The sequence below is a fragment of the Globicephala melas genome, chromosome X (assembly GCF_963455315.2).
Source record: "Globicephala melas chromosome X, mGloMel1.2, whole genome shotgun sequence".
Classification (NCBI taxonomy): Eukaryota; Metazoa; Chordata; class Mammalia; order Artiodactyla; family Delphinidae; genus Globicephala; species Globicephala melas.
The window spans coordinates 28,528,909-28,537,886 of record NC_083335.1 but is presented as its reverse complement, the minus strand read 5'-3'; the positions used below and the strand labels follow the sequence as shown (position 1 = coordinate 28,537,886).

General features: G+C 41.4%; 1 pseudogene; it reads right to left on the bottom strand.

Annotated features, from left to right (window-relative positions):
* Positions 1-2,316: 2,316 nt before the first annotated feature.
* On the bottom strand, positions 2,317-2,676 carry LOC115847650 (small ribosomal subunit protein uS10-like; annotated as a pseudogene).
* Between the last annotated feature and the right edge of the window lie 6,302 nt (positions 2,677-8,978).

Below are 8,978 nucleotides of genomic sequence, written 5' to 3'. Positions count from 1 at the left end.
ATGTGTCCTATCAGCTGTCAGCAGATCAGCAACTCTCCTGCAGAGCGCTGGGCCACTCTGCTCCCTTCCTATCTGTCTGGGATGGATGACATTTGAAGTCCTAAAAGCCAAATGATGATCAATTTATCCCACAGATTCACTTCATGAATTTCAATGTTTACTGTTTTTAAAGTAATTACACTTATATGTGCATTTCGTTAAAAACAGGTACCACAAAAGAGGATGGGATAATGAGTGAATTTTGTTTTCTTTTTCACACTTTCCTGTACTTTTTAAAGTGTTCTACAATGATTATATCTTGTTTTTAAAATCAGAAAAAAATGTTTGAAATATTAAGTATCACATAATCGAATGCCCATTTTAAGCTACTTTAACCTCTTTAGGATTACAAAGACTCAGTATTACACAGTTTAGGATTGTGATAAAAGTGGAGAGACACTTTGAAAAAGTGACTGTGATCATTCCAAATATTTAAAGTGTGAAAGAGTATTATTTGATTGCTTCAAACTTGGTGCCACGCTTAATCAGAGCCAATCTCTTTCAACTGGACAAAATACATTCTCATTGCTTTAATAAGAAGGTCACCTCTTGACTTAAGTTTGTCCTGAGTTCCATTCACCACTCTGAGGTAGGTACCATTTCCAGGATGCCATAAATGAGGGGTTTAGTAAGGATCAGGGGAAAAAAAGAGGGAAATGAGCCACACTGCTTAGTTTCTACACGTTCAAAATGTGACTATCACCTTCCCATCACTCACCCCTTAACTTCTAGTACTTGGACATTCTGACATAGATAATTTCCTTGCAGATTTAGCTATCACTTGTATAATCCACACTCTCCAACTGTTCAATATGCAAATATGTACAAGGAGAAATAAGAAAAAGCTGATCTACAAAGGTAAAAGGCTGTAGAATGATGACAGCTTCCTCATCTCCCCTCAGGTCAAGCACTGCTTGATACATAAACATCCTTTTACAGATAAGGTTAATTGCCCCTATATGCCGGATATCCCACTGAATTAGAGGACTACTGTACTTACAAAATACAGGAATGGAATTAGATCAAATATGATGTCATGGGAAGCACAGTGGGCTGACCTGAGTTCTGAGCTCCACTACCAAGTATAACTTTGGGTTAATTGTTCATTTAGAAAGTTGAGCTGGAACTCTATGGGCCATGTAAGTTCTAAAGTTCCATTATTTATCAGACTGCAACTTGTAAGCATATCACAGTAACAACTCTGTTTAGTAAATAATTAGTTTTCTTTAGCAGCACTGGGATTTTTGCACGATGCCCATAATTCACATCATTCTGGCATTAGATAAATATTCCTACTACTGAAACATAAGCCTCTTGTAGTCAGTGGCAGATTTGGGATGTAGCTGTATTATCTTCAGCTGTGATCCTCTTAGGGCTACCTAGCTCTACAAGGTCAATGCTCTGACATAGGTCTTGCAAGGTCTACCCAGGTTCTGCCGTAAGCACTCTATAATTTAAGCTGGAAAACCACTACCCGATGTAATAACTCACTATCTAGTACAGACTGAGAGAAACTGCTACTTCATTTAGAATGAAACAAAACAATTTAAATTGCTATCATATGCCTTTTAACTTGAAAGTATTGGCCAAAATGGTAACACGCAATCTAATTAAACTACTATTTACAGTTTGCAGTAGGAATTTTGGGGCTTCATGGATTCCAGGTGGATCAATCCCAAATCTCTAGCTCTGTGTCCAGCCCAGAACCATCTCCTGAGCTTTAGACCAATATAATCCAGCTGCTGATTGGATGTCTCTCCCACTTTTCTGCCCACAGACACTTAAAATCAATGCATCCCAAACTGAACCCATCATCTCCTGCTCTTGCATCCCAAATCTGCTGCTCTTTCTTTGTGTAAGATCTAAAGAACAGGACTGCCATTGTCTTGGGGGCTTATGTTTTAAACCTCAGCATGTCAGCTTTGACTGCCCTCTCTCGTGCCTAATCAGTTGTCAAGTCTTGTCAAGTCAATCCCACATTCAGCGTCTCTCCCATCCATCTTCTCCTCCCCTTGTCTACTGCCCTGCCCCCTAGTTTAGACCCTATTCACTCCCAGCTATACTTCGGAAGTGATCTTCTAACTGGTCTCCATGATTTCAGTCTGTACCCTTTCCCCTTCAATCCATCGCTCACACTGCTACCAGAAAAATTGCAAAGACTTAAGATTTATACTCTTCCACCCCCAAATTTTCAGAGGCTCCCTTATGCCTGTTGAATATTGGTTTTCAGACTTAAAAAAAATCGCAACTGATTATCAATTTATTAAAAAGGTTGATTTAAGCATCTGCAATGGCGACTTCAACCTTGACTCCTGGCTCAATACTGATGGAAGTAACCTGTTTCACAACCTCAGAAGGGCTGTGCAAGGTAATGAAGTCGCTTGTGGATCCTCATCTGAAACCAATCCCATCTCAGACCCTCTCACCACAAAGAGTTTTCCTTGTAGTTATTCTTAGAGTCTTGGTGGGCATCCGAACTACTCCTTTCACTTTGAGATTCTTATACTTTGTGCCTCTGATCAAGTCAACACATACCTTCTCCAAAGATTTTGTGTTGCGGCTGGTTAAGGTAATTCTAATTCGGTGAGTTGCCACTTCTGGCGCCAGCGGAGTCTTTCAGGGGTCTTGAAAAGCCATGGCTGCGGCGTGGCTTCCTGACCAGGTGGACCAGCGCTCTGCAGCAGCAGTGACCGCATCTTCCTCGAAGTACCAGACTTTTTAAAATTTTCCAAATCAGATGAATGCTTTCGTAGACAAAAATCTGACACAGACCCCAATGTATAAAACAGATAAAAATTATATTTTATTAATATGAATTTATTTTCTAAGTTAAAAATCATTACATTTATGGATCATAAAGTCAATCAGTGAGGAAAAATGAGGCTCTTCTGATAAACACAAAAATCTAAAATCAAGGGTAAGGGAACCAGATTCTTTTTTTAAAACATTTTTATTGGAGTATAGTTGATTTACAATGTTGTGTTATTTTCAGGTGTACAGCAAAGTGAATCAGTTATACATATACATATATCCACTCCTTTTTAGATTCTTTTCCCATATAGGCCATTACAGAGTATTGAGTAGAGTTCCCTGTGCTATACAGTAGGTCCTTATTAGTTATCTGTTTTATATGTAGTAGTGTGTATATGTCAATCCCAGTCTTCCAATTTATTCCTCCTCTCCCTTACCCCCTGGTAACCATGGGAACTACATTCTTATACTAGCATTCAATTTATTTATTTATTTTTTATTTTGGTTGTACAGTATTGAGAAAATTCTTACACAGTTAAGTAGCGGCAAATGCTAACGGTTTTAACAGTTCATCTTGCAGGAGATCTTATTTGCACAAGAATGCAAAAGTAGCTTTACTATAAGGTCTGCAACAAAACAAGTCAAGTGGTAGCATAAATTATTTTAATGTTTCTCATATGTTAATATTTGTGTATTACATATTAAAACATGTACTGTATTATAGTTTCAAAATATATATTTCAACAAATATTTTTAATGTAGAAAATTAAATCAAATATCTATGGAATGCCTAAAACATGTGTATAGAATCTTTGAGTTCGTGAAACAAGTTGAAACTCTTGCCACAAAGAAGTGGGACTTCCCTGGTGGTGCAGTGGTTAAGACTCCGCACTCCCAGTGCAGGGGGGCCCGGGTTTGATCCCTGGTCAGGGAACTAGATCCCACATGCATGCTGCAACTAAGAGTTCCCATGCCACAACTAAGGAGGCTGCATGCTGCAACTAAGGGGACCTCGAGCTGCAACTAAGGAGCCTGCCTGCCACAACTAAGACCCGGCACAAGCAAATAAATAAATTAATGAAATAAATTTTTAAAAAAGAAAGTGCTTGGTGATCTAGCCTCAATCTATTCTTCTGAACTTCTTGCCCTCTACTGCCTTTCACACAATCTTAAAAAGAATGAAAACCTATGTTATGTTTTCGAGATTATTAGTATTAGAATACATGTGGAAGAAAACATACTAAATACAGAAAGAATGAAATGGATAAAAATTACCCCAAATCCCTCCACCCAGGGCTGACTACCACAATGTTTTATTATAATTTCTTTCAATCTTTTACCTTTCATAGTAAGATGGATAGTTATAGAGAACTGTGCCAAGCACTTAAATAGATTATCTCATTTCATATTCACAAACACCCTATTAGGCATTCATGTCATTCACTACATGGAACACTGAGGAAACAGAGGATCATATAGGTTGAGTAACTTGCCCAAGGTCACACAGTAAAGTGCAGAGCTGGCCTTCAATTCACTATCTGCCTGACTCTAGAGACTATGGACTTAACCACAACATTGTAGTATTGCTTCCCTTTCCACGCCCTCTTTCTCTTTCTTTAGCTCTGCCACTTTAATTTAATGTTCTTTGAAGACATCTTCCTCTGCTTGTGCCATTTCCTTTGCTAAGATTTCCCTTTTTCCCTTTTCCGCTTAGCCAAATCCTAGTGACCATTCAAATGCCACCTAGTCTTCAAATCTTCTCTAATCCACCTTAAGCTCTCCTCGTAGAACTCCCGATGCTCTTTCCTGTACTCCATCTACTTCTCCTCCTGTCTCAACCTCCTTGCCTTCCCCTGCCTCCCACACTGTAACACAGACAGCAGGGCTTTACTGTGTTTGTCGGTGCTGAGTGACTCGTGGCCCCGCTCCAGTTCCCACGCTTTGGACCTGGGGCTGAGCAGTTACTCCAGGATGCAGCTACACTGGGCTGGAGGCTTGGCCCTCTGTTACAAAGTGAAACGGAAGCTCCTGTGCACACAAGTCAAAAAAATCATTCCTTCTGTGATGTAGGCAGAGCCAATCTGCCACCCCTCCTCCCAGGGTTGCATGTTGCATTTTTCACTTCTTCTTTTTTTTTTTCAATTTTATTTTTATTTTTGGCTGTGTTGGGTCTTTGTTGCTGCACGTGGGTTTTCTCTAGTTGCGGTGAGCGGGGGCTACTCTTCGTTGCGGTGCACGGGCTTCTCATTGCAGTGGCTTCTCTGTTGCGGCACACGGGCTTCAGTAGTTGTGGCACGTGGGCTCGGTAGTTGTGGCTCACAGGCTTAGCTGCTCCGCGGCACGTGGGATCGTCACGGACCAGGGCTCGAACCCCTGTCCCCTGCACTGGCAGGCGGATTCTTAACCATTGTGCCGCCAGGGAAGCCCCATTTTTCACTTCTTTTCCCCTCAAGCCTACCCTTGACATACTTTGAAGAGGATTTCCTCTTGATAAAGTCATTCACAATGTGAGATAATGCCAGCTTTGTGATCTGCCCCCGGTTCTACAAAGGCAGCCCTGGTAGCTAAACAAGTTTTCTTTGCTTTATTCCAAAGTTTTTGTGGCGTCGTAAGGAGGCCACTGCAACTGAAAAGCAATGCTCTGGATCGGAGATTATGAAACCTAGTTCCATGGAACTGTGTTTCTGAGCTCCCAAGTCATCCCTAGGGGTCCTTGAAAGAAAGTGTGGACATGTTTATCTAACCCACTTGGTTAAGGGTGAGAGCAAGAGATTATCTGTACACATGCCAACTGGAACGTGGCCTCAAGTGACTGGGGCTGGAAACCATGAACCTTCTGGATGCATGCCATTTGTAGAAAGACAATTTGCCAATGTATTTCTGATACACCACATCCTTACTACAGGGATGTGGGAAAATGAATCTGCAGCCTGAACTTTGTCCTAAATTCAAGACCCGTATGTCCAACTGCCTAGAGACATCTTTACCTAGGTGTATGACAAACGCATCAAATTTCACACGTTGAAATGAGCCCCTGATACTCCCTCTAACCTGGGGAACCCGAATCTTCCAGTTGTTCAGATAATTCGTAGCTCTTATCTTTTTTCTCACACTCCACGTCTGGTCCAGAGTAAATCCTGCTGGCCCTAAGGCCAGAGGTTGACCACTGTTCACCAACCCATTGCCACCATTCTGTCCCAGATCACCACCTTTTCTCTTCTGCATTATCATAATGGCCTGCTGACAGGTTTCCCTACTCTCCCCTAGCCCATAATTCAGTCTAGTCTCCACCCAGCAGTCAGGGTGACATTGTTGGAACTTAACAGAATCGACTCAAAACCCTCCAGGGACTTTTTATTTCGCTCACAGTGAAAGTCTCGCTGTTCCTTGAACAGCCAAGCCCACTCCCACCTCAGGGCTCTGCACTTGCTCCTTCCTCCACCTGGAAGGCTTTTTCACCAGATCTCCACAGGGTTACCTTCTCCATCTCCTTCGAGTCTTTACTTAAAATTCATTTTCTCATCTTTTTCTCATCACCTTCCCCAGCCACACTCTATAAAATTGCAAAACAAATATCCTGATATCTCCAATCTCCCTTCCCTGTTTTACTGCTCTTCTTAGGACTATCATTAGCTAAGAAACTATGCATTTTACAGTATTTATCATGATAGTTGGTTGACTACTTCGCTAGAATGTTAGTTCCATGCAGGCAGAAAATATTATCTGCTTTATTCAGTGCTGTGTCAGTAGTGCCAGAACAGTGCTTGCACATAGTAGTCACTCAACAGATGCTTGCTAAGTGAATGGATGTTTAATGAATGAAAGATACCACATCTGGATGAAGAATGGATTCACCCTAGTTTAATGATTTTCAAACTACGAACAGAGCCCCCAGTGACCCCTTACAAGGAGAAGGGAAGGGACCCAAGGGGGTAAAACTCTAGACCCGCCAGTCCCTTCCTTTTAACCAGAGCAGACCCAAGTCTTACATATTGGCTTTCCATGACAACCTTGTTTTTGAAAAAAACACTACTGGGATGGGTTTTTAAGAACTGTTTGAAAATGACTGCCTCAAATTTAAAGAAATCTGATAACCTCTTCAGGCTAAGAATGATGAGCTGCTTCAGGGGATGGATATATCAGGTACTTCTCTAGTTCCATCATCCTCTAACTGGGTTCTGACGATGTAGCCCAGGTGTCCCAAAGAATGCCACAGGAGCTAAACATGGCACATTTTCCTGAGAAGAAACTTTACCCCAAATTTGGGAGCAAATACTAGTATGCTACTGAAACAATGGATGGAGCAGAATAAAAACTTTTCACGAATTTAAAAAATAAAACACAAGCTTAAACAGAAATTGCGTATCTGCACGAAGCCACTTCAAACTACTCATTGACTTGCCAGAGGGTCCACGTATAGTTTTCTCCACCATTAAGAAAAGCAGAATTGTTTGAGAAGCACTATATCCAGGTGATCTGGATGGGAGGAAGAAGCAGCCGAGAAATAAAGAGATGCCGTCAAGATGGCCTAAAAGTACAAGACAAGCTTACCTAGGTAGGCTCCTTACAGTAATGCTTTAATTTAACATTGGCCTGGAACTTTGTGCTGATCAGGTAAGATGTTCTAAGCCCTCTCTGTACACTGTGCAGATGCCATTAGAAAATATGTCATAGTCAGAGCCTTTATTTTTCTTGCTGCACTAGGAAACAGCATCAGATTTCCTGTAGGTCAGGGTCTATGGATAGGATAGCTTCCCCTGGGAGGCCTGGGCCAATGGATAGAACAGCAAAACCTAGAATTGTGCTGAAGTATTTATTTCATTCTGTACGTATGTATTAAGCACCTGCTCCATACTCAGTACTGAGATTAAAAAGAAAAAAGTACGACATTGTTTTTTAAACACGAGAATTTTTTTAACAGTTACCATGATTATAGTTATCTAACCAGCTAAAACTGTTTTAATAGTAATTAGGGACAGTGATGGTTGCAAAACCTATGTACATCTTAGGTGCTCCCACTTATTAGTAAGTCTGAGAGCCCCCACTGGATATAAGCCTGTAGCTAGGAAGCATAATTTTCACTAGCAACATTTTCCACAGTATCTATATTCATGCTGGATTTATAATATTTAGTGCTTAGGAAGGAAAGTATCAGAGTCGTGAATGAGGAGATGGTTGATCTCTACAATTGATCTATATGGCTACTACATATTAGGAAATAATAAAGGAGAGCTCTAGATTGAAAAAAAAATAACAGGAGCTCCGAGTTCTTCTACTAGCTCTGCCATTAAATCACTGTGCCACTTCACCTCTCTGGGCCTCGGTTTCCTCATCTAGAAAATGAGGGCTTTGGTGGATGAGATCCCCTCCGATGTTCCTTTTACCTCTGACATTCTATGAGTCTATAAAACCCACATTCACAGCCAAACCACTCAGTGCAGGTATATATTCTAAAATAGTCAACAAACACCAGCAACATGTAAGGACTAGAAGTGAGTGAATGAGTAGTCAGGGAGAGCCCCATTAAACAAATGGACCTTGCTCATCGGTCTCATTTTCAACAGACAGGAGCAAGAATTCAAAGTCCAAGTAACAGCTCTGTCTCACCCTTTCCCACACCCCATTCCAATGCAAGATTACTCTTCAGCACTTCAGAAGTCAAATAAGGGACTGTCAACAAATCCAAATCTAACCTAATGAGCCCCACAAGGCTGGTTGGTGGATGAGGGGAAAGCACTGAACAGAATGTGAACAATTATACTTAATGATTTAGATATGATTGGATATAAGGCTACCTTGGCTAGTATTGGTCTAAACAAAAAGTGAGGAAGACTATGGGGCCTAGGCAGGAGGGCAAGAAAACATGCATGGCAAAGGAAGTGGATGGCTGCCCAGTCTTTGGCTGCTGTCTGGCCACACATACACTTGACCTCCTTTCAGTTTGAATTTTTTAAAGACTGTACTACCAAATAATACAGGACCAGAGCTGGAGGGCTCCTAGAGACGGCCTAGGCCAGGGCTCCAACCAGTAGCAGGTGGGTCTAATTCAGCACATGTCTTGTTGAGACCAACACAGATCTAAAATAATTTAGATTTTTGAGGACCTTTGAGATGAGCACAGACTCTCCTGTTCCTCTAGATCGCCGCCACCACTCCTGGACTTACACCAAGCAGCTTGGCCCCAAAAC